The sequence below is a fragment of the Nanorana parkeri genome, unplaced genomic scaffold (assembly GCF_000935625.1).
Source record: "Nanorana parkeri isolate BGI_ZX_2015 unplaced genomic scaffold, ASM93562v1 scaffold747, whole genome shotgun sequence".
In the NCBI taxonomy this organism is placed as follows: Eukaryota; Metazoa; Chordata; class Amphibia; order Anura; family Dicroglossidae; genus Nanorana; species Nanorana parkeri.
Window position 1 is genome coordinate 267,450 of NW_017307015.1, and position 27,284 is coordinate 294,733.

Below are 27,284 nucleotides of genomic sequence, written 5' to 3' on the forward strand. Positions count from 1 at the left end.
CCTGTACTTTGCCCATAAGCAAGGGAGATCGCTGGTTGTCACCAGGCTCGCCAGAACTAGTGTCCCCATTGGAAGGTTTCCGCTCCAATCCTGTTCTGGTGACAACTCAAAATGTGGGATTTTTTTTAACTTTGACTCTTCATGATACACCAGGACAAATAGAGAGGGTGGATCTCCCTAACGGGGACACAGGCAAAAAAATAAAAACATGACCGTTTTAATTCCTCTTAACTCTATTTTTGGTTACTGGGCTTTTATTTTATATATGCTTGTTCAGGTCTGTGAACAGGTAGTGAAGCCAGGCAATTAGCCCTTTAAGTAGAGAGATGAAACAGCAGCCACCATATTTCTATCTTGACAGTGTGTAGAAAATTCTCCGATTTATATACAGACTTTCCAACACATCTATTTCCTATCTATTTAACACAAGGACTGCTACATTTACAACTTTGATTGAAACATTTGTGGATTTTTTAATGTTTATTCCACTTGTTTGAATGTTTAAAATAATAATTTAAACAATAATAATAATAATTAAAAAAATTAAAATTTGTGTCAGCACATATTTCGATGATTCCTAAAAAGGGGAAAGATCCCTCTTTACCTCAAAATTATACACCAATCTCTCTTCCTAACTCAGAAGTGAAAATGTTTGCAAAGGTTCTGGCCAATAGAATGCGAGGCCTCCTTATACAAGGAAGAGAGTTAAGACATAACACTATCCGAGCTTTGCATTTAATTCACTGGGCGGAAGCCTATTGACTGACGCGGAGAAAGCATTTGATAGGGTAGACTGGGTGTTTTTGGAGGAGACCTTATATGCATTTGGGCTGGGACCTAAAATACAGAGTTGGATATCAGCACTCTATAGTAACTCAGAAGCTCGAGTAAGAGTTAATGGGGGTGATTTACTAACCTAAACACACGCACGCACTAGGTGCGTGTGATTTTTACACAGCAAAATGTATTTATCAACCAAAAAGTCTCTAAAAGCATATTTCCACTAATGCCATATATGGAAAAATCATGCACATGATGCATATATAATGCTGCTTCACAGTTTAGACAAAAATGGTTAGCTCATGCATTTACATTCCTGCATTCATCAATGCAAGCAACACAATGTAGAACTAATTTACACAACATCACCTTGCAATTCATGCAGGGCTTTGCACAACACACCTGCTGGGTGTGTACACACTACAAAGGTGTCTAGATTCCACCAATAGATCATGCTGGGAGGGAACACACTACAGAGCTGTATACTTGTTCGTGGCGTGTTTATAAGGTTAGTAAATCAACCCCAATGGCTCACTCTTCTCCGTTTGAAATACGAAATGGAACGAGACAGGGATGTCCAATGTTTCCTTTATTATTTGTTTTAACTTTAGAACCTTTTCTCGCTAAGATAAGAAACACCCCAGACATACATGGGATTGTAATGGGTAATTTAAAGTATAAACTGTCAGCATATGCAGATGACATTTTATTTTCTTTAACTCAACTTCTGATTTCATTACCTAATTTGCTTCAGGAATTAGGCATATACGGTGCCTATTCCAATTTCCGTATTAATTACTCTAAATCAGAAATCTTGTCATTAAATTTATCTCCAGAAGCTATTTACCTATGTTGAAGCCAATTACAGGAGACTTACACTCTTGGGATAAAACTTTGTTTACTTGGCTAGGACGCATAAACATTCTGGAAATGAATGTCTTACCAAAGATTTTATTCTTGTTGCAGTCAATCCCGATTAAATTGCCACCCTCTTTTTCTCATAAAATACACTGTTTATTTCTGCGCTTTGTATGGAATAACAGAAGGCCCTGGCTATCTTATAATATTCTGGGACGTACTAAATGAACTGGGGGCCTAGGCATACCAGATGCCTCTCTGTATTATAAAACTATTGCGTTACAGAGGATTTTGGATTGGCACCATCATGAGAGAGATAAGTAGTGGGTCCTGTTAGAAAAGAATATGGCTGGCAGAGACATAGCTTATGCACATTGGCTGAAGCCGGTATACAGAGGTTTAGCTAATTTAACGTCCCCTCTTACTAGACATACTTTGAAGGTGTGGGATACAGTTAATAAAAGTCAGAACTTGGTTGCAGATATATCTCCCCTGACGCCAAAAGGGGGCTTTCAATGGTTTAAGCCAAGGGAACATCAATCATTTTTCCTGGACATGATCTGTAGATGTAGACATCCGGATATGTAAATTTATGGCAGAGAATTCCCTTATTGCATTAGAAGCATTGAGAGAAAAATGGGGTATTTTCCTGTTCGATTCATAGAGGTATTTACAACTTAGTAATTTCTTTCAAAAAAATGTTGCGTTAATCAGACCTCTCAAGTCATTGACTTTTTATTAAAGCTTTGTAATTTTATTAAAAAGAAAACCCCCAGAAAAGTGATCTACCGACGTAATCCAGCGTCAGTCACCACATCCAGCGTTGTCCTCGACAACTCGATGTATGCAACGAACTCCCGCCACATAACGAAGCATCTGACAGATGCCGGCTTCGCCCAACTGTTTCCTATTGGCCAGCACCTGCCAGAGTTTTCTAGCAGGTCCCGGCCATTAACTAACAACGGGGTGGAGCAGGCCGTGATGTCACAGCCGGCTCCGCTCAGTTGTTATTGGTTAGTGACAGATCAGCATCCCCAGATCATTTGGGGATGTTGATCTGTCATTATAACCGGGCGGAGCCAGCCGTGAGATCACGGCTAGCTCCGTCCAGCTGTCATTTGCGTGGAGAAAGGTTGGCCCTTCGGCTGACATTTCTCTATGCTTCGGCTGTCACTTTGGCTAAGTTGCAAATAGCCTGTACAGCAGCCCGTACAGCAGTCCTTCAGTTTGACTGATCCTTCGGCTCCATAGTGAAAAACCCTCCTAGTATCAGAGACACTAAGGCAAGGGCAACAAGGGAGACTGGAAATCGTCACAAAAGAGGAGCCAGGGGGTCAATATTGCTGAAAATTGAGAGTACCTACCATAATAAGGCTGTTAATTCCTCCATATGCATTAGCCTATTCAATTCATCCACCCATTCCCATGAGGAGGGGACAGAGACCGACTTCCAATGTCTGGGTATGACTGCTTTAGCCTCTATGAGAAAAAAAAATCGAAGCAGGCCTTTCTTGATGATTTTAAAAGATCCTGGGACTCTGAAGAAGAGCTACTTTACATGAAAGACTTTGGGCACTTCAGGGGAGATTTTGTGAAGGGCATATGGGCATCGGTACCATCTTTTAAGTATTATAAAATTCTGTTTCTGCAACATACTAGCCATAGTGAGTTTGTGAGACAGTGAACAAGCCTTAAGCTTTTCATCATCACAGAAGGAACACCCGAGCTTCTTTTCACATGCAGACAGATAGGGCAGATACCCCAAAATCTTCAGGAAGAGGAGCAATTTATAAAGGGTTGAGACCAGGGATGCACCAATACCATTTTTTCAAGACCAAGTACGATTACCAATACTCTTCCTCAAGTACTCACTGATACCAATTACCAATACCTTTTTTTTACTGTCATGTGATAGTTTCTCTAAAACAATACAGATGATTTTAATGATTTTAGGACAGTGGTTGAGCGCCAGGGCCCAGTCGCAGCTGCAGCAGCTGCGACCCTGGTACCACCAACCAGGCCACCAACTCCAAGCTGTAGAGGGACTACAAATCACAGCAATAAATTAAACAGCAATGCAGAATGCCACCAGCTAGAGAGGACTACAAATCCCAGCAATACATTATACAGCAATGCAGAACAATATGAAGCTACATATTCTGTGTTGCTCGCCAGGGCTGTGTGGCATCTCAGGAGGCTGTGTGGGGTTTCTGGAGGCTGTGCAACAATGGTTTATAGTTAAGCATGTAAAGTCGTTCCAGACAGGAAGGAAGGAGTATAACCAAATATTTCAGCATTTCAGGTTACCAAAGGAACGGGTAAGAGGCCTGCATGTGGACGACCATCCGAAGCACGCAATTAAGCATTCCGAGCCTCTGTTTTATGTATTCACTTTAAAATTGCTAAGCATACCAAACAAATGGAATTCCTGCAACAATTCTGCATTAGAGACATAGAGAAGGAGTTCATCTGCATACAGACCCAGCTTATATTTCTGCCAAATCCTGTATAGCAGAATTGTTCTTTATGGCCACCGAAAGATGTTCCATGGCAAATATGTAGACATGAGGGAAAGAGGGCATCCTTGGCGCGTGCCATTGCAAATCAAAATAGGGTCAGACAAGATGCCATTTATCCGGCACTCTGTGGGGTGGTCATATAAAGCCATGATCTTGGTAAGAAGAGCCAGCTCAGACAGTGGGACACTTTTTCCACATCGACCGAGAGCAGGCACAATGGGGCGTTTTGATCTCGAGCCCAAGCCATAAGTCAAGGATTTAATTATGTTGACCCTCCACTCACTGCATGGGACAAAGCCCACCTAGTCATAGTGAACCGGAACAGGGATATGAATTTTAAGGCATTCAGCTATCATTTTGGCATAGATTTTAATGTTGTGATTGATAAGGGAGATTGGCCTATTCTAGAGCAGTTTGAGGGATCCTTGTTCTCTTTCAGGATTACCAAAATATGGGCTTCCTGAGACTGTTTAGGGAAAGGGTCTGAGGCAGGAACAGAGCTAAACATGGTAGCTAGAATTGGGGACAGATCTATGTTCATGATATTCCATTGTACTTCAGTAATGTACCTAAGTTGTATATGTCTTGTTTTTTTTCCATTCGTAATGGATAAAAATGTTCAATAAAATAATTTATTTTAAAAAAAAATCGGGGACAGATGATCCTATAACTGGGTACAGAAGAAGAAGGTATAACCATCAGGTTCGGAACACTTGCCTCTCAGCAAGGAGCTACGGTAATTGTCTTTATGACTTCCAGGGATGTTAATGGGGTGGAAAGGGAACAGATTGCTGCATAAGACAATCTAGGAAGGCCAGTAGTCTGTATATGAGGGGTGATCAAAAACATTATTGGTGAATTCTGCTGCCGAGTGCCATCCAATGGAAAGGCAGAAATCTTCAATACAGTAAGAGGCACACCGGACCTTATGTGTGACAAGTTTCAGCTTGTGCAGTGTAGTCAGTCGGTTGTGAGCTACGGTTGAAAGAAGTGCAAAAAAGTGCTAAAGAAACACATGAAATGTTAAAATTAACTTATGGTGATGCTGCAGTGAACATGAAAACTGTTTACGAGTGGTTCGAGCAATTTCGTATTGGTTGTGAATTGGTTGAAGGCAAGTAGAGATTGGGATGTCCTTCAACATCAAAAACCCAAGAGAATGTTGAAAGAGTAAGCAAAATTATTGGATTTGAATATTATAATGGCTTAGTAGAGCATTTAGAAAACGATGTGCGTAGAAAACGGCCTGGGCAAACAGTTTAATCATCCATCATGACAATGCTCCCTGTCACACATCGCTTCTCTGGCAATTTCTGTCAAATAAAAACATTACAATGTGTCCTCATCCACCTTATTCCCTGGATATGGCACCATGCGACTTCTGGCTCTTTCCCAGAGTCAAAATGACCTTAAAAGATAAACATTTTTAATCAATTCAGGACATCGAGGCAGCCACAACAGCGCAACTTAAGGCACTCATGAAAATGGACTTCCAGAACTGCTTCAAAAAGTGGCAAGAATGATGGGAAACGTGTGTTCAAAGTGAGGGGGAGTATTTTGAGGGGGATTAATAGCAATGCGTCTTTTACTTTAATGATTTTTTTTACATTTAAACATTCACCTTATTTTTTGAGCACACCTCGTATATTTGCACCTAGATTCCCGGGAGAAGGGGAAGTTGCAGGAGGAATATTATATAACCCGGGCTAGTAATGATGAAAAACCGCTGCAATACGGTCAGAGGAAGTGCATACCTGTTTACACCATACCGACTTAGCCAATAATCTGCCACACTTCTTGCCAAACTCGTAAATATTTACAGAGAGCAGCATTTCAATAACGGACATAAGACATATAAAATAAGCATTTGGAATGTTAGCCTTGCGGGACTCAGACAGCAACATAGCAATCTGGTGGGTTTGAGCCCTCCTAGATGGCGCATCATGTTTGATTAGGATGCCTCTCAGAACACACTTTAGTGCTTCCCACTGAAAAGGAGGAAAGGTACTGAGCATGCGTCAATTGAAAGGTTTGAATGGTGTCCTAGAGGTTGGAGAACACCAAAGAGGCTCTCATTCAATCTCCAATCTTGCCGTCTAGAAGTGCCCGGGACCTATAGAGTGAAGAAAAAGGGGAAATGATTGTACCAAAGTTTGGGCCCAATATACACCTTCCGCTCCCAACTGAGCAGACAGTGAGAGGCCAGAGAATAGTCAATACAACTGTTTAAGTGATGGACAGTTGTGTAGTCTCTAGTAGTGGGGTGTAAGGTGATCCAAAGATCAAGTAGTTGTAGGTTTTGTGCAACATTCCTTTTTAGGACAACTTTATTTGAGTGTGTGTCAATGAGAAATACTCTTACTGTGTGTATTTTTTGGTGTTTTAATGCATTGCTATTTTTGTTTTCTTTCACATTTATTTTTTTAGTTTATGTTTACAAAAAAAAGGGTTACTTTGGTTATAGTGTTTAGGGTTGGTGTGTTTTAGTTCTTTTTTTCCGGAAGATATATTTTGTTTCTTTATATTTTTGGCAGGGTCTTTTCATTTTTTGTTGTTTTTGGGATCAGCAGCTGCTTGAACAGCGTGGGTGACATGGGAACAGCTGTCCTTTGCACAGCACTGCATACTATTTAGGTCCAGTTTAGTTCACATAAGTACCACATTGTAAAGTGCACCAGTGCACTATATCTCCCATCCACCTATTGCTATAACTAGTAATACAATTAGGAAATCACTCATTACCATCATGCCTGGGAGGCCTATGGGGAGAGCAGAGTTTTTTCACAGGCAGCTGTTAGGGAGCGAGCGGGTTCCACAGGCCAAAGCGGGCAGGGTACATCTGCTTTTCTTTTCTGACAGTGTGCATGTTATACATCCAGAGCATGCAGAGGAGGTGATGGACTGGATAACCAAGGCTTCATTCTTCTCCTCCTCTTACTCCCAGGTGCAGAGCATGGAGGAGTCAACTGAATTATTTCAGCACAGCTTCAGTCACTTGCTGTAGGAGGCAATTCATTTAATCTGGGATTGAAGAGGAGAGCAGAGTGGCAGAAAGGACCAATTAGCAATGGTAAAATTTCCACAGCTTCAGCTTACTGCCAGCTTGGTTTGATCGATGAGGAGGGTGGAGTGGTTGATGAATTCTCAGACCATACCTGGGTGTCAGAGATAGTAGAGGAGGAAACTGAGGTAGAGGCACAACATCCGCAATGAAGGAGGTCATCCAGGGGCAGCTTGCAGAGGAGTGAAGGGAGCAACCGCCCTATTTCACGGAATGGCACTGCTCATTAAGTGCAGGCCACTGGTATCCCCAGTACCACTCCCCATAGCTCAGCTGTGTGGTCCTTTTTCCAAATATGTGCTGCAGACAGAACCATACTCATTTACATCCTCTGCCAGTAGCATATCAACCATAGAAAATTATTATTATTATTATTACATAGTATTTATATAGCGCCAACAGTTTGTGCAGCGCTTTACAATATAAGGAAGACATTACAGTTACAATACAATTCAAGACAAGATGGTAAGAAGGGCCCTGCCCCTGAGGGCTTACAATCTGAAAGAGGAGGGGGAAATGATACATGAGGAGGTAGCTGTGTTGGGGATGTATTATTTGAGAATGTGAAGGTTCAGTGGTTAATGTGGTAGTGGTAGTTTAGCGGTAGAAAATCTATCAGAGTATCACATGCATGAAGAGCCATGACTGCTCACCACAGATTTCAGTGGCAACAAGTGACCAGGAGGCTATGCAACAGCTGAGGCCTGGAGGACAGGAGCCACAGTGGGGCAGACATTCTGTCATCTATGCAGGGGCAGGCCCAAAGGTGGCCAACCCCATGCCATCTTGTGCCAGGAAAGCTTATGTGTGACAAGGGCACCAACCTACTGTCTGCCTCTCCACAGGGAAAACCTGCCTTGCCTGGCACCTCTTCAACCTGGTGGTGCAGCTACTGAGGTACCCTGGCATATGTGATCTTTTAAGACAGGCCAGAAGAGTATGTAGCCACTTCAAGCAGTCATATCCAGACAGTGTTTGGCCAGCTGGCATTCAGCGGCAACCCAACCAGTCTGCAAATCACCAAATATGTGATACGTCCACATGCTGGAACTGCAACTTGGCATTAGTGGCATAATTACATTGTTTGTAAGATTGAAATAAGACACAGATCCATCTAATTCAACCTACTGTATATATGTACCGTATTTGCCGGCGTATAAGATGACTCGGCATATAAGACGATCCCCCACTTTTTGTGTTAAAATATAGGTTTTGGGCTATACTCGTCGTATAAGACGAGTATAGCCCAAAATAATGTTTAAATGCACCCACTAACCTCCATTGGCAGTAAGCGAAGTTTTTGGGTCTAAAAACCCGTCTATGCCGGCAAATACGGTATGTATGTATCTGGGAGCATGCACATGTCGTTATGAAGAACTCCTGTATATTTTGTAACCTGAGAAACTCGTGTAAATGTTTTTTTTTTATTATCAACAGCAGCTGCACTTTCATCAGTGAGCCATTGTTACATGATTGTTGGTGACCTAAGTGTAAGGTATAACAAGGATGCAGCCTACAGTATTTGATTAAGACAAAAGAGAGCACAGAACAATGTGTTACTCACTTGCATTTTGAGTTAAATGAGACTTAACAAATTAATTACACATACAGATAATACCTTTCAATATAGTGGCAGCGCAGGCCAAATGGGGAAGCACACCAATTTCTGTTATAGAGGTTATCAATGCTAACATATAGAATACTGACACACATACTGAATGTATATTATGAAACTGAAGAAATAAAATATAATCAAAGTATGACTAACTTGTATAAAGCAAAGGAGAGCACAGAACAATGTGTTTCTCTCCTATGAGTGATTTATGCTTCACTGATCACATAGCAGATCGAAAAACGGACGTTCCGGTGCCTACGCTGGGTTAAGGCTGGAAATTGGCGCACTGGCCTCAGAGGCTGGTGTATCCACTGTCAACCAGCCATCCCTCTGCGCAGGTCGGCAACTGTGGTTCGGACAGAACCACCACTCGGTCCATGTCCAGACTGTGGTCCATCATTTATTGACCCTATCATCAAGTATTTATGCGAGCATTGCACGAGGACAGGCTGAGGCGATCTCTTTTATTTTCCTCCTGTCAGTGACTCCTTATTAAGGACACATTTACAGTGTTGTCACTAAATGAAGAGGTAACATCAGTGACACTATCACTGGAGTGTTCTTGCTAGAGCACATACTGTGTGCTGTGATAGACTGGGCACTGGAGGCACAGCAGCAGGAGGAAGAGGAGGACTTCCTGGTGTCCCAGGGCTCACATTATCCTGACTCTGTCCCTGTGAGGTCACACATGACAGGAGGAGAATGGGGAAGAAGAGGTGGTTTACAGTGCTGGCATTGAGGAGGACATAGGGCAGGCTTACAGGGGTATATTTTACCCTCCGAAACACCGTGTATTGAAGGGTGGGTGGGGGGGAGTTAGCTGAGGACAACCAGGAGGACTCGGGTACCTCTGGAAATTTGAGGTGGATGGACTCATTCATGCTGCAGTGCCTGTGCGTGGGCCTCAGAATTTGAGTCATCTAGGAGAGGGACCACTACTGGCTGGCCACTACTGGTTGGCCATCCACATTATAAGGGGAAGATGGCAGGGCACATTCTGCCATCACAAAGGGAGTTTAACAATGAAATACCTAAAGGTAATGCCGTGGAGGACCATCTTAACATATTTTCTACAGACTGGGAATATTCCCTTTCATGGCCTACATGGCTTGGACCCTCCTGTTGGTGAAAGCAAGAGCAGCAGTGGTGGTGGCTGCCTAAGTGAGGCTTTCAAGACCTCCTTTAGTACCCAGGGCCCAGTATGCAATCAAGTTGCTGGGCTGCCCTTGAGCCAGTGTTCTTTCAGAGCATGCATTTATGACAGCAGGGGGTTGTGTGACAGAAAACAAGAGTCCACCTGTCCCCAGACACAGTAGACCGGCTCACCTTTGCAAAAATGAACCAGACCTGGAAGTATTTTAAAGAGAAGTAAAGCTAAACCTTTTTTGCATTTACTAATGTACTCCTGTGACCCAAAGTCAGCATAAAAATGCTAAAAGCTGGGCTGCAGTCAGGACGGATCCTGACAATATTGTTTGGTTCCATCAGGCTGTCTAATTGACAGCTCCTGATAAACTGCCCTGTTGACAGTCACCTGACCAACATCCTTCAATTGAAAAATCAGAGAAGCCAGGCAGAAAATTCTCAACCAAAGAGTGACTGCAGCCAATCAACTGCTTTCACCATTTGGGCATTGTGACACAGGCATGTCCCCCACTATCTGAATACAATAGCCATGGTGGGAGATTTGTCCATCCATGCTGTTTATCGTGGACGTGGGAATCTGTTTTTTATTTTTAGGCTGAATGAAAAAAATCGAAGTGCATGGCCAGCTTTATTACTAGAAATAGATATAGTTAATAATGTTTTTTTCACATTTTTTTGTTGACCTCAAAGTTTGATTCAGAAAACATTATGCATGAGAGTTCCACTGAACGTTCTGGAGATTTTTACAGTTCTGTATACACAAAATACTATCAATATTTCTATTATGCAAACATCTTTAGTGCCTACAACTTTTTTGTGTCACTTTTATTAAACAGCCACTTTAGGAATTCTTCCTTCTCTGCCATCCTCTTATCTTACAAACGGAGATAATTCTACTGTGATAAATTAAACTCTCCATGCATTTTTCCAGTGACCAGAAAAAGACTTGTTTCTTTCAGTGAAAGAATGACACATTAACTAAGCATAACCCTTTGACCCTCTTCACTCAGACACTGGGCTCACCCACATCATATGCCCCAATGCCCCTGAACAGTGACTACTGTTGTAAAGAGGGTTGTAATGAGGGTTAAACAATATTGCCACCTGCTGTTTCTGGAGCAGGCCCATATTGTGGCACACTGGCAAAGGGCAAGAGGTCACCACCAACATCCAGCTGCCTGCCATCCACAAACAAATCACAATTAGTTCACAAGTAAAAGTTAAACGCCTATTTTACTTAACAAGAAGAGGTACTTTCAGGATACCATGGGAAAACTGGAGGTGTCAATGACAGTGAAGATATGTGGGCAAGACCGCTGGGTTTTTCCCAAACCTCTTTTTTTTTCATACTGAAACGTTTAAGAATAAAGGTCACCAGATCACATGACCTGGACAACTTTGATGCTTTGTTAACTAAAAATACGGGAGTCAGAGATGGCAAAGTTTTAAAATAATTTCCTAGGACTCATGGCTGCCTAGGTCAAGTAAACAGATATTGTGCCTGTAATATGCACTGTATGTTGGTGTCTTGTATACAGTCCTCAAACCAGCGGGCTGACATGCTGGGTGAACTGTTTTCCCCTTTCTCTCAGAGGTCGACTGGTAAAGCGCTTTGGCACACTTATGATTGCATTAGTGTGTTTCTGGAACCACAGAAGAACAAGGGTCACCAGCACTCCAAGACTGTTAGTCAACACATGTCACATACTCATAATATCACATAACAGCGACATTTTGGGGCCACATAGGGTCCCCTTTATCAGGCAAAACAGTGTCATCACCTTGTTCTTCTTGCATTGAGTGCTGTGATCTGTTTGCCACCTTGGCACACACCAATGTTCTGGGCTTATCAGTTAGAAGTGCGATGGGCTTTGGACATTTTTCCAGAACCATAAATGCAAGCTTGCTGACCCCTCAAACATTTACCTTTGGTCAGAAAGTAAGAAAATACAAAGTGGGTGCCTGGTTAATTGATTTATAAAGGTACAGGGACTATCCTTTTTGTAAATAGTTCAGGAAGGAAGTAATATATTCCTTATTGAGAACATGACTCAATTACATTGACATTATTACATCATTACATAATGTCAATATGATAGATTAGTATGTCTGTTAAAATCCATATACACTGTACATGGGATGACAGCAGCCCAATCTAGTTATTTTTTTATCAGGATCGGGGGATTCTCCCACATCTATGAGAACCATGCACATGCATCAGCTGACCACTCTTGCATGAAACAATTGATTATATTAGTTTGAAGACTTGCTGCAATCATTATTGTTCCCCCTATGATGATAAATGGTGATAGCTGAGTCTGCCAGATCTGTTCTCCTATTTCACCCATGAGTGACATAGACATTGGGTGTTATATGGTGCTTTAACGGCCCTGGTGATTTATAAATGTTTTGGCAGGTAAAATAGTTCAATTGTTTTTTTGTTAAAATTGTGTATGTATCTCTTTGCCTGGAGTTCAGCTTTAATATAATGACTGATCTGATAACTGTAAACTGACTATCATATTGGTTCCCATAGATTTCTACACATTGTACATTCTCACTTCTTTAATGAATATACCCAATAGTTGAAATAGTCATAATAAAAGTATTAATACTATTCTTAAATGTACAGTGCATTACATATAGGTACAGCACTTATAAAAACTATTCACTAGTTGGAGGTCTTCGTGGTTGTTTTGGTCATTGAACATTGAATCACAGTGGATTTTTATTTATTTTTTATACTGGAAAACAGAAATAAAGGAAAATTCACTTACTGTCATTTTGCATTCCATCATGGATGGGTAGCATGGCAGCATAGGTATGTGTGATATCTGCCCCCTGCACTAACCCAGTGGCCAAGCTTCCAATATACTGTATATCAATCACCTTACATCCTAGGTGTTCTATAACTCTTCCTTGCCAGGTGGGTACTATGCTACCACACAGAATAATTAGAAAAGGAAAGTTATGCTAAGTATTTGGTATGGGAAATAACTAGCAACACAAAGAGAGGTGGGGATAATGCTAGAATTTATATTTAACTTTTGGAGACAGAAATAAACTTTTGACCAAACTCAGCTGTGGTCGATACAGCAGGTTCACTTCCATGATGGTGGTGGGCATCATATTGTTGGATTGCTTCCCTGCAGCAGGACTTTGAAGGCTTGTGAGTTTAAAGGGTAGAGTGAATGCAGCAAAATGCAGGGATTTGATGAAGGAAAACCTGATGCAGTCTGCAAGTAGACAAGTGTAATTCGTTTTGTTCCGAATTTCTGCAAATTGCAACATTCGGATGTATACAAATTTCTGAATGACAGAAAAAAGGAATCTGAAGCAATCCAAATGTTTGATAACGAAATTTGTTTGAAAAACAAATTTAATTCGTAAACGAAACACAACAAGCGGGAGAGCTGTCATTTACTTACCGCTCTCTGGCTTTTCTGACTTGTATCTCAAATGTAAACAAAGTATAACAATATTGTTATAAAATATTAAAAAATAAAGAAGCTGAGAGATCTGTGTTATTCTGTAACAGTTCTGCTTCTTTGAGGACACTTCCATCCCCAATGTAATTTTGGCTATTTTAAATTGCAATAGCCAATAACAGAATGGCTATTGCTCCACCCCCTGCCTTCCGTCAGTCTCAGTGGAGCGGACCTGGGAGAGAAATTTTTCTTTCAGGTCTGCTCCTCTGCTGATTGACAGAAGGCAATGGGCGGAGCAATAGCCATTTATTTACATTTTATGTTATTTAACCCTTTAGTGAATTAATTACTCATTCACATGGGCGGGGTGGCATCTAGGTGCCCCCTTTATGATAGAGGGTACCTAGATGCAGATGAGCCCCCCTGCCCACAAACCCCCACTTGCTCATCCCCCCCTTGCCTGCCCTGCCAGGCTGCTGCCCGGATTAAAGGTCTGGTATGGAATTTTAGGGGGGACTCCATTTTTTGTTTTTTACTTTTTTGCAGTTGGGGCTTCCCTTCACTGGAACTAAGGGGCCAAGCTCAACCCCTGAAAAACAACCCCACAACATAATCCCCCTTCCACCAAACTTTACACTTGGCACAATGCAGTCAGGCAAGTACCGTTCTCCTGGCAACTGCCAAACCCAGACACGGCCATCAGATTGCCAGACAGAAGCACTTCATCTCTCCCTTCTCGGCTGCTGCAGCAGCAGAGCGATCAAGAGGGGAGAGATTAAATGCTTACGGCGGCAGTGGGGGGCATTTGCAAAGGTATCAGAGAGGCTTGGGGGGCAATTGCCACCCTGCCTCCAGGCCCAGTCCACCCCTGGGTCAGACTAATCTAGCACGTTATTGATCTTAGTTCCCCACTCAATATCACCACAAGCGACGGACAAACTGACTGGGGCAACTCAGATTAATAAATCCGAAAGATGTGGACTGGGAGGGGGGCCTCTTTAAGACTGCTCTGACTTTAAGACTGCGGTGACGGGGAGAAGAGAACAAGAAGCTGGACTGCCATCGTCTGTGCCCACTTCGATTGGGCTCCTTGGTGGCCACAGCAGTTTCCTCCGCCCACCTCAGCTGCCATTGGTGGGAGAGGAAGACTGCCGAACTGCAGTTGGCCGGCTTCTGCTGCGCGGGAGAGAGAGCACCTGGAGGCGGCTGGACATGTAGGAAACCTCACTGCTCCCCCCACCATCACCTGAAGAAGAAGAGGTTAAAGCAACTGTAAGTCCCTGTACTTTCTTTGTGACCTCTTCACTGCGTTACATACTGACCGCTGACCTCTGTACTGGCCTCTGTACTGTGCGTCACACCCTGACCTCTGTACTGTGCGTCACACCCTGACTTCTGTACTGTGCGTCACACCCTGACCTCTGCACTGCGGGTCACATTGCTGACCTCTTCACTGCGGGTCACATTGCTGACCTCTGCACTGCACGTCACATTGCTGATCCCTGCACTGCGCGTCACATTGCTGACCGGTGTACTGTGTGTCACACAGCTGGCCTCTGTATTCTGCATTGCACCACTGACTTCTGTACTCTGCGTTGTTACTGATCTTTGTACTCTGCGTCACACCGCTGACCTGGCGGAGTTAAGGGGCAGGGTAGGGGTTAGGTGGGGCAACTAGTGGCGAGTAACTTTTAAGGTCTTGCTAGTAGCTTAGGTCTTGAAATTTTGAGCCCTGCAATATTATATATTTTATATAACATTTTGGGCACTGAGCAGACTGTAGGCAGAGAGGTGACATAGGGAGCCGCACTGCTCTCGGAAATCTCCTGTATATTGTGTAGATTTAGACTTCTCACAGAGAAGTTGGAAGGTCTGGGAACATAGTAATTTTCATATTGACCTTTGGCTTACAACAAGTGAGATGGTCATATGTCACTTATTTTACTACTGCCACTTCCTTTACAGTAATTGTAGTAAAGTCACCACAATAACTGTGACTGTTTACAGGCAGCCTTGGAGGAAAATGCACCAACAAATCAAGGCGCGTAGAGTCCACACCCTGGGGAAGCCTTCCAGCCTGAGACCATCATTTGAGGAGGGAACTGGAAACTGCGAGCTGCTTTTGGTGATATATTGTCCTACCCAAGGCGTTTGCCTTGGGCGGCTCTTTCTAGGGAGGTGGCAAAAATGCCACCCCCAAAACAGTGAGGCGAGCTGGGCTGCACAGAATCCAGCAGCCTCGGCTGCCTAATCGAGCAGACGAGGAGGAAGGGGAGCAGGATGAGGAGCTGCAGGAGGGGGCGGGTCTGGGTCCCCGCAGCTCTAGTCGGGCGGTGGAGAAAGCCGGCCCCTGAAGCACTGGTCAAGCGGCAAAGGAGGCCGGGTCCCCAAAGCACCGGTAAAAGTTCACACTGTGCTGGTAAAGGGACACTGCAGGGTCTCAGGTGGGCCATGCAGGATCTGTGGTGGGCTTTGTGGGGTCTATGGTGGGCCCCACAGGGAATCAGGGGGGCTTTGCAGGATCTGGGTTGGGCTCTGCAGAGTCTATGGTAGGCAGTGCGGGGTCTATGGCGGGCTTTGCAGCCTGAGATCCTGCAGAGCCCACCAGAGATCCTTCACAGCCCACCTGAGACCCCCAGAGCCCACCAAAATCCTGCACAGCCCACCAAAGTGTCACGTTCTGCAAGCGGAGTAGGGTTGAGGATCGCAGCTGCGGAACTCTTGTAGCACGTCCTATGGGATTGGGTCAGATAGACAGTTCCCTAATACACTCAGTGTGATAGGGAACCGTTCCACATCATGTATCCCGGCCTATAAAGAGAAGAGTATGGGTAGCCTAAGAGGTAGCAATCTAGTAGTCTGCTATGTGCAGCAATGGGGCGTGATGGGACTGTAGTTTCTAATGGTACACCCCGCACTAATGAGCACCTGGTAGGGGATGCGGCATAGAGGTTATCCAGGTGGTTAGAGTAGCTCCGATATTCACACAGTAGAAACAGCGATAGGTATATGCAGATTATCACAGGTATCCTATGCAGATATGTATAGCAAACACTTCAGTATGATCAGGTTCTGCAGTCCTAGCACCAGAATATTGATTACTAACAGTTTAAGCAGTATGCAGCAAGTGGTTAACAGCCCCTTGTGATATACACCACAGTATGATCAGGCGATGCAGTTCTAGCACCAGAAGATAGGGGGAGTGCCGCAGTACTTGCGGTTGAGGAGAATGCTATTGCTGATATGGAGTCCTTATAGGTCTGCGATATCAGAGCGATGAGATGGGGGTGAAGCTTGCGTCCCTGCGGGTGGTTAGCTGCTGGCGGAAGCTCTGGCAGAAAGCCTGGTTCAGTGGAGTGCGGGGAGACGTTCCTCATTGACAGAACACCGAGTGAGTGTTTCCGCCGTGGCTAAGAAGGGAAGCCGCGGTCTAGGGGCGGTGCCCCGGCGGCGCGCCGCTGGAGAGGACGGATGCGCCGGGTGAGTCTCTGACAGTACCCCCTTCTCAAGGGAACCCCGCCGGGGTTCCGCCGCGGAGCGGGCTTCCCAGGGTGTCTGGCATGAAAGCGCCTAAGCAGTCTAGGGGCGTGCACATCAGATGACAGCTCCCACGAATCCTCTTGAGGCCCACAGCCCTTCCACCTAATTAAGTACCTGAGCCTGCCCCTGTGGATGCGTGAGTCAAGGATCTGTTCCACCTCGAACTCCTGCTCTCCCTGGACGTTTACGGCCGGGGGTGGAGTTGGTACCCGGTTACTGAAGGAGTTGCTCCTGTGAGGTTTTACTAGTGAGAAATGTCGGATGGATTCGAAGAGAGGAAGTTAACGTGAGATGGACTGCCACTGGGTTCACGATCTTCTCTATTGGGAAGGGCCCTATGAACAAGCGACTCAGTTTTCTGGAAGGGGTGTTGATGGTGAGGTGCTTGGTTGATAACCATACAAGATCTCCTACTCGGTAAGACGGAGGGTCACGTCTACGCAGGTCGTAGAACCGTTTGTGCCGTTCTTGGGCTCGGAGTAAGTTGGTTCTCAGAAATTCGTTATTTTGTTGAATCTGCTGAAGGTACTGGTTGGCTGCTGGGGTCTCAGAAGGTAGGAATGCATCAGGGAAAGGTTTAGGATGGAACCCGTAGTTGGCGTAGAACGGGGAGGTCTGTGTGGAGGAACTGACAGAGTTGTTATAGGCAAATTCAGCAAGGGGGAGTAACCCCATCCAGTCGTCCTTTAAATAGGAACAGTGGCAACGCAGGTACTGCTCTAGTTGCTGGTTCACCCTTTCCGTTTGTCCATTTGTCTGAGGGTGGTGTGAAGTGGACAGGGACTGGTCGATGTGTAGGCTGGCACAAAGAGCATTCCAGAACTTAGAGGTGAACTGTGCCCCGCGATCCGAGATGACTACAGAGGGAACCCCGTGCAACCGGATGACGTTGGTAACGAATGCATCGGCTGTCTCTTGGGCGGTAGGCAACCCCTTCAGGGGTATGAAGTGAGACATTTTAGTGAACAGATCCACCACCACAAAGATGGTGTCATGGTTATTTGACTTGGGCAAATAAACGATGAAGTCCATGGATAGGGTCTGCCATGGATTCGTGGGTATGGGTAGACTGATGAGAAGGCCGTAGGGCTTCGAGGTAGAAGGTTTGCAGGTTGCGCAGGTCTCACAGGTTGCCACATACTCCCTGATGTCCTTATTCATTTGGGGCCACCAGAAGTAGCGCTTGATGAGATCAAGGGACTTGTTCATCCCCGGGTGGCCCATGATCGGGGTGTCATGCATCATTTTGAGGATCTGGACCCTCAAGGCGGAAGGGATGAACAATCTTGAGTCCATGTAGTGCAGGCCCTCATGGTCTTCGTGAAGGCCTGGGGGCAGAGCGTTCCTTGACACTCGTATGGCCTCTTTAATTTGGTTCTTGAGAGTAATTGTAGTGGCAATAACTCGATCAGGGTGGATGACAGTCCCCGTCTGAGTGAGCCCGGAATGGAAGTCATCTCTTCTAGACAGGGCATCGGCCTTGCCGTTTTTCTCTCCCGGTCTATAGGTTATGGAGAAATCAAACCGCTTTTGGAACAAACTCCATCTGACCTGTCTGGAGGATAGGGTTCGATTAGTCTGTAAGTATTGAATATTTTTATTTTCAGTATATATGGTGAAGGGTTGCTGGGTGCCCTCTAGGAGATGTCTCCAATGTTCCAAAGCGGCTCTGATGGCCAGCAGTTCTTTCTCTCCTACCGCATAATTACATTCAGATGGTTTTAGTGAACGGGAGAAGAAGGCTACAGGATGCAAGGGGGAGCCTAGGGTCTCCAGTTGGGAGAGGACGGCACCCAAGGCCACATCTGATGCGTCAACCTCCAATACATATGGTAATTCGGGAACGGGGAGACGCAAAATGGGTGCCGTGGTGAACCGGGTTTTGAGGTCATCAAAAGCAACTTGGGCGTCTTCGGTCCATGAGTATTTCGCATTAACAGAGGTAAGTCGGGACAAGGGTTTAACCACCAATGAAAATTTTTTTATGAACTTACGATAAAAATTTGCGAACCCCAGAAATCTCTGCAGAGCTCTCCTGGATCTGGGAACAGGCCAGTTGGTGATACATTCAACCTTGGAGTTATCCATTTCAATCCCCTGTGGGGAGACAATAAACCCCAAGAAGGGAATAGTATGAGTCTCGAAAGTGCATTTCTCCAGATTGGCATATAGGTTGTGGGCTCTAAGGCGAGCCAGCACTCACCTAACATGCTTCCTGTGCTCCCGGAGGTTGTCGGAGTAAATCAGTAAGTCGTCCAGGTAGACAACTACGCAGAAATCGAGGAGGTCCCTGAAGATGTCATTTACGAAAGCTTGAAAGGTGACGGGGGCGTTGCACAACCCGAATGGCATGACATTGTATTCGAACAGTCCGTATCTAGTACGGAATGCCGTTTTCCACTCAACGCATTCTTATAAGGTTGTACGCCCCTTTCAGATCCAGCTTTGTGTACACCTTTGCGGTTTGCAATCTTTCCATAAGACACGGAATCAACGGTAAGGGGTAGCGGTTCTTAACCGTGATTTTGTTCAATGCTCGGTAATCTATGATGGGACGAAGGGATTGGTCCTTATTCCTCACAAAGAACATGCCCGCCCCGGCGGGGGAAGTGGAAGGACTAATGAAGCCTTTCTTTATGTATTCCTCTAAGTAGGATTTAAGGTGTTTTAGTTCTGGTTCTGAGAGGGGATAGACATGGCCCACGGGAATCTCACTCCCTGGGAGTAGGTTAATAGGGTCTATGAGGAGGCAAGCTATCGGCCCCCTTTTTTCTAAAAACGTCGGCGAACTCCGCATATTGCTCGGGGATAGCCCCAGGCGTGATGGACAACAACGCAGCCTGGGGATAACAAGTCGCCCTGCAATAGGGGGAGGTAAGCCGAAGTGTATTTTCCGTCCACAGGAGAGCAGGTTGATGCAGTCTCAACCAAGACAACCCCAAAATAACGGGAAAAATCGGTGATGGGATCACATCAAAAGCCAGATACTCGGTGTGGTTTTGGAGTGTGGTAACCTGCAGGGGTTGAGTCTCTCTACGGATCAGACCTGTGGACGGTGTGGTACCGTCAATAAAACTTACCACAAGAGGAACGTTTTTTGCTAGGGTAGGAATTTTATTGTGCCTGACAAGGTTATCATCAATAAAGTTGCCACAGGCCCCTGAGTCGATCATCGCCTCAGTGCGGATGCGATTTTGCTCCCACTGTAGGTTAAAGAGATATAAAAGTAATTACTCGAGGGTTTTATAGAGGGAAGCACTTCACATAAGGATGTCTTCTTACCTTCAGTCTTCTTCCGAATCAGAGGGCATGTATCCACTGTATGTTCCTGAGCTGCGCAATACATGCACAACTGGTTCTGGCGCCTCCTGAGCCTCTCGCTCTGGGAGAGTGGGCCTCGCACGGCTCCTATTTCCATTGGCTCGGCCACCGGTGATGAGGGGATGCGGCGTGATGGCTGGGGGCAAGAGGATGTTTTCTCAGCCCTCCTCTCACAGAGACGACGATCAATGGTGATAGATCTGTGGATAAGTGTGTCTGTCCAGGGTGCGGGGTAGGTCAGCCCACGCCAGCTCATCCTTGAGGGTTTCAGAGAGGCCCAACCGGAACTGGTTCCTTAAGCTGATATCATTCCACTCAGTTTCGGCACCCCAACGCTTGAACTGGGCGATGTAGTCCTCAACGGGTTTGTTTCCTTGTTTCAGACCACGTATAGCTGTTTCTGCAGTAATCTGTTTGCTGGTGTCCTCATGTAAAAGGGACATGGCATGCAGGAAATCTGGTAGGGAATCAAGAATGGGATCATCATCCACAAGGAAGGTGTCTGCCCATGCTCTGGGTTCACCCCGGAGATATGAAATAAGAGTCCTCACTTTGAGTCCATCTGTGGAGTAGGTCTTAGGCTACAGCTCAAACATGATTTGGCATGAACTGATAAATTCTCGATACCTCTTCCTGTCGCCAGTGAAGATTTCAGGGAGACAGACCTTGGGTTCAGGTCCATCTCTCCCTGCAGGGTGGGTTGTTAAAATACCCCGCGATGTAAGTGCGTAGCCTTTGGCTCTGTCACGTTCTGCAAGCGGAGTAGGGTTGAGGATCGCAGCTGCGGAACTCTTGTAGTACGGCCTATGGGATTGGGTCAGATAGACAGTTCCCTAATACACTCAGTGTGATAGGGAACCGTTCCACATCATGTATCCCGGCCTATAAAGAGAAGAGTATGGGTAGCCTAAGAGGTAGCAATCTAGTAGTCTGCTATGTGCAGCAATGGGGCGTGATGGGACTGTAGTTTCTAATGGTACACCCCGCACTAATGAGCACCTGGTAGGGGATGCGGCATAGAGGTTATCTAGGTGGTTAGAGTAGCTCCGATATTCACACAGTAGAAACAGCGATAGGTATATGCAGATTATCACAGGTATCCTATGCAGATATGTATAGCAAACACTTCAGTATGATCAGGTTCTGCAGTCCTAGCACCAGAATATTGGACGCACACAGGTAGACCCACACAAGAAAAATTGTCCAAATAGAGGATAATGGGTTCAACACCAGAGACCTCCCGGACCACCCACTCCAAAAAAAAACTGAAGCTTTCAAACAAAGCACAAGAAATAGATCAGCCCCTAGGCAGGCAGCGATCCACAAAGATATCCCCCATCCAGTGGCAACCTAAAAGATGAAAACTCCGGGAGTGAGCCGGCAACAAACCAAAGGCGGCCTCCATGGCGGATTTGGCCAGCAAGGACACCCAGGACATCCAAAACGGCGAACCCAGGAGATGGCCGCATCAAAAGAAATATACGTCACAGCGCAATCCTAACCCAAAGGAGACACAACCAAATCAGGGAGAGGAGGGAAAGAAAAAGGACCACACATATGGCCCAAGGCAACTTCCTTTTGGAGCTTGTCAGAGACAACCGAAGGATAACGGAGAGCCGACCGCAAATTCCGCGCCACTGGCGGAACATGAAGCAAAAAATGAGGAATAGCAAAGCCATCCATAAACCCCTCCTCCAGGAGCCACACAGTCTCCCTGCCAGGGAATCTATTTAGTATAGGATGCATCCTTTCCACCCTCACCGGCATCCTCCCTTTTTCCAGCAGCACCGCCGGCCGTTCTCTTACAGAGCTTAAAACACTGGGACAGAGCGTGGGAACCTCAACATTCCACACACTCGTGCTTAAAATGGCAGGCCCCACTGAACCTGCATGTCCCATCATTGAACTGCCAGCACAACCCCTTTTGTGCTGGCAGTTCTATCGGCCCCTCCTGGAAAAAAACGAACTGCCCACCCGGATGACGTCATCAATGCATACACAAACATATATCCTTATGATCCCAATGAATCGCTGACCGGACAGCTTTAAGCTGGCGAAATTGCTCATCATAACAAAGCCACGCCACCCCACAGTACACTCAATGTACTTCACTAATGGCATCTAGATAACAGAACAAGGCGGAGCAATTCTCAGGTGCCTGTTCCCCAATGACACTCGCTGAAATAGCAAACGCCTGCAACCAATTACTAAAGGTACGTGGAATCAGCGGATACATACGCTTTTCTTCCTTCTCCTTCTTTCTCTCACCCATACAACAGTCGGCCTCTTCGCCCTGCCGAACCAGCAGGAACCTGAATCAGGTCAATCCCATCCTCTTCCTGATGAAAATCCAGATAGGCAGTACCAGGGGCCGCCCCAACGGGGCCCTGATACCCAAAGACACGCCCCCAGCAGCAGGCCGAGCACAAGAGCCGCCCGAGGATTCAGAGGCGCCGACAGAGGAAACAGGGCCACTGGCCGCATTCAGGGACAGGCCAGCGCCCTCAAGTAGCATTCTCCCACGCAGGGCAACCCTTCGAGCGGAACATCGCCAGTGGGAGCGGCCACGCCAACGATCCTCCCATGCTGCCCATTAGACTGAGGATGGGGATTCCTACCGGGCTGCCTGCCAGCTGAAGCAGACTGGCTCTTAGCTGGTGGTCCCTATGGGTCCCTGCCGGGACTTCCATGTCAGCACAAAAGTTTCACTAAACTAAAAGTGAGGAAACATCTGCTCAGGGACACAGTAATAAAAAGTTGACAAAGATTCTAGTCTTCCACAGCATAATCCTATCTGTGTTGTTTTTGGAGATTTACCCTCATTTCATGTCTGGTGGAACATCTGTTAGCACAACAGGAAATTAAGGGAAATCTCTCTAATGGAGTACTGGATAACAGTTAAACCCAGTAGGCACCCAAACTTTTCTCACTCTATACTCTATTCACCATAATTTCCATTTCCTGGTGCCTAAACATGGTGGCATGTGTGTGGTAGAGGCCCCTCCCCTTACTACCCACAGGACTGGTGATATCTGTAAATATGTCTATAAAATGGCATGACAGATAATCTCCTCTGACATTATCATAGGGCCAAACATAGGTCACCCTCAGGCTTCCCAGGTTCTTCTCTTGCCAGGGGATTGCCTCCTGAAACAGACTCTTGCTGTGTGTTGCACCCTGGAGCTGTACATAGGGCACCATGGGCCACTTGTCATTTTGCAAAATGATCCGTTTCCCCTGGATTCTTGTTGTAAAGGTATTCTTGAAGTGACAGCTTTGCGCTGGGAGCACTCTGCAAAAAGAAAGCACTGATGCCGGTGCCACTAGTGGGTGAGGTGCCAAGGCGCCCATAACTTGCACTTGGGCCCAGGAATCTGAAGTTGTGCCACTGAAGGTAGATGCAAATCTTATTTTTCCTTTCTTTGTGGGTCCCAAACTTTTTGTGAGACCTGCATCTGCCTGATCAGAAGTACAGTCCTGCATTAGGCCAGTCATATTGCCTTATATTGACCAAAATTTAGGCACCATAATATTCAGTGATGCTTTGCTAATGCTCCTAATGGGAAGTCTTGAACTCTTAAGAGACTAAATTTTTTTGTCACTGAATTTCCAAAGATCTTTCCTGTTTGTCCTGTAAAGTTTACAACTTGTCCAAATATAAAACAAAAGTATCAAAGAATAGCATGTCTTACTCTTTAAACCTTTTGCCTTGCACTTATCTTTAGAAGTGGATGTGATTCTATGGCTGAATGGGTGTAATGTAGGAAAAGTGAGTAAAATGATTCTAAGTACCATCTGGGGAACAATCTCCATAAACTACTAGCAAGTGCTGAATGTGAGGGTCTTTATTCCCCCATTAGAGCTTCTTGCGACTAGGAGTAGTCAAAGAAGAAAACAAAACAGTGAAAACTTGACAATGAAAAATGATAATTGTCAAGAGATGAACAATGATACCACCTGCTGCATTTGTCTATATACCCCCTGTTCACCCCGGAGATTCCTTACTCATCCTGCAAAGTGGCACCCTATGCCTGACAGCTGTACACCAAACTCTGAGCCTTCATGGACACCACAGAAGGAGTTAGTGACTGGTTTGTTTTTGTTTTCAATTTAACAATGTCCGTACTACTACAAGAAAGAATGTGTGAGGAATAGTCCGCCCTCCACCAAATAAACATGTTGCTCTTTTATTAATCTGCATTGAAGCAAGGCTGAAAACTTGAGCTCCCACTGACAGCTCTCCATGGGTCCCCTTACTTCAAGTTCACTAGGCTGAAATAATGAGTGAATGGAAGGGGGTAGCGCAAGGTCCAAGCAAGGCTGAACTGCTCAGTATTCATGGCTGGTGGACTTCTCCTCCCTCTTCTCTGGCCTAAACCCATCTACCCTTCTCTGTAGTCTGACACAATGACAGTTTAAGTAAAAGGCCCTTTTACTAAATAGTGCTCATGAATACTAGTAATTATTAAGATGGGGGCCAAACAATGAGAGCACTGAAGTGTGCCCAGCTGCGAGGAGTTGACTAGGTCATACATCTCTGGAGTTTCAGGGTCTCCCAGACATATGTTCTTTGTGGAATGTGGGGAGGTGAACCGTATGTTCCACAGATTGAAAGTTTTTAACAGCTATGTAACAATTTGTGTTGTGTGAAGTTTTAACTAAGGCAAGCTAAGTAAAAGTAAAAAATTGTTTTACAAGAGATATTATCTGTTTAATGGCTCTTTAGAACAATGCTATGTAAACACTTAGGTGTTGGCCAGTTCTTAAATATTGTTCTATACCTAGGGGTCTTCCCCTTTCTCTTGAATACTTTTCTGTAGGGCTGTGGAAATTAAAGATTAATTTCTCGATTAATCGTTAAACTTTTTGATCAAATAAAATTATTTTGATCGCTAATGAAAACACTCACCTCTCCGCCGGCTTCCGGGAGTCCCGTCGGCGATCCGGTGACGTCACGGACATATGTGCGTTATAATTAATCTAAATTAATCGATTAAAAAATGTTTTATTAATCGAACATGAAAATTTTAATCATTACCAGCCCTACTTTTCTGATATTTCTGAATCTGTAATAACTTTGAAGTTATTCTGAAATGAGTGTGCAAGTGTAAAACTTGCAGGCAGTGAAAAATACATCAGTACAGTACCATCTTAGTTTACAGTACAATGCTTAGATAATTTTTAAAATTTGTTTTTTATAATACATAGATGATTGGTGTGTTCATTTAAAAGATAAAAGCACTGATTTTGCTTTTATACTTGATTACTCTTTAAGAATGGCAATTGGCCTACAGTCCTATTGTAAAGTTGTGTGGTAATGTGACTGCTGGTGGATTAATTCACAGCTACCGTGTTTCCCCAAAAGTAAGACCTACCCCGATAGTAAGACCTAGCGCTATCTTCAGTGATTTCTGTAATATAAGACCTACCCCGAAAATAAGACCTAGTTCGGTGGTAGGTCTTATATTGCAGAAATCCGCTAGGTCTTACTTTCGGGGTAGCGGCACATAAACTGAATTTTAGCCGGCTGCAGCTCCCGCCCGGCCCACACACCAGCCGGCCGCAGCTAACGCCCCGCCCACACTCCCGCCGGCTGCAGCTCCCGGCCACACGCCCGATGGAACCGGCATAAGGTCACACCGGGACCGGCAACAGCACGCCGCCTTCTGGGACGTCCAGTCCTCCCCCAGCCAGGTAAGACATCCCCCGAAAATAAGACCTAGTGTCTTTTTTCGTGCAAAAAAGAAAATAAGACAGTGTCTTATTTTCCGGGAAACACGGTAGAACAATTTTAAGTAATTTTACAAGTCCTCTAATAACTAAGTTGTTGTCCCTCCCCCTTTTCCTCTTTTCCCTGTATTGTCTGTATCATATGTATCCTCTTTATGTGCTATACTGTATCTAAGTTCAATCTCCTTTACAGCTGTGTTAGCAAATACAAGTCATATAGCCTTAGAACTTTAAAGTGATATTAAAGTCAACATGTTTTTAAGATATGCTGATTAATTAAAATGGATCTAATATTAAATGCATTATCATTCAAATGGATGCTACTCCTTGTTGTTTGAAACTTTGTTTCCTGCAGAATCAGCTAGTGCTCTGAGCTCTGGCTCAGATATACTGTTTAGAGTGGCTTCTGCTGCTTGCAGGGTCCTTGTGTGCTAGTAACCTGTGTGTGTCTCCACAAAAACACAGGCACTGCAAGTCAAGTTACTACCCTCCTCTCTGCACCCCACTCCTCCCTTCTCCGAGCTAATAGATGAACAGTTGCTGAAGACTGTGCTGTCCCTTGTGATCTTGTACTGGACAGGACATTCAGGGAAGCTGAGCTGAAAGAGTAAGAGACAGCTATTTGGAAACATGAGGGGTGATTTACTAACCTAAACACACGCACGCACCAGGTGCGTGTGATTTTCACACAGCAAAACGTATTTATCAACCAAAAAGTCTCTAAAAGCATATTTCCACTAATGCCATATATGGAAAAATCATGCACATGATGCATATATAATGCTGCTTCACAGTTTAGACAAAAATGGTTAGCTCATGCATTTACATTCCTGCATTCATCAACGCAAGCAACACAACATAGAGCTAATTTACACAACATCACCTTGCAATTCATGCTTGGCTTTGCACAACACACCTGCTGGGTGTGTACACACTACAAAGGTGTTTAGATTCCACCCATAGATCATGCTGGGAGGGAACACACTACAGAGGTGTATACATGTTCGTGGTGTGTTTATAAGGTTAGTAAATCAACCCCCTGGTGTCTGTAAGTGCATGGGCAAAAATGTAAAGAAATATGTTGCTGGGCAATATATATTTGTTTGAGCTTGATTAATTTTTGAAAAAAGGTTTGATAGTTTAATACTATTTTAAGTATGAAGCCAGGTAAGGGCTCATTCTCACCAGATTGCAATTTTAATTAGTTTTCATAACAGGAAAATGCAGTTATTAAAAAACAATATTAATTGGTTTGCTTGTTCAAAAACTACATTGTACTGGTCAGG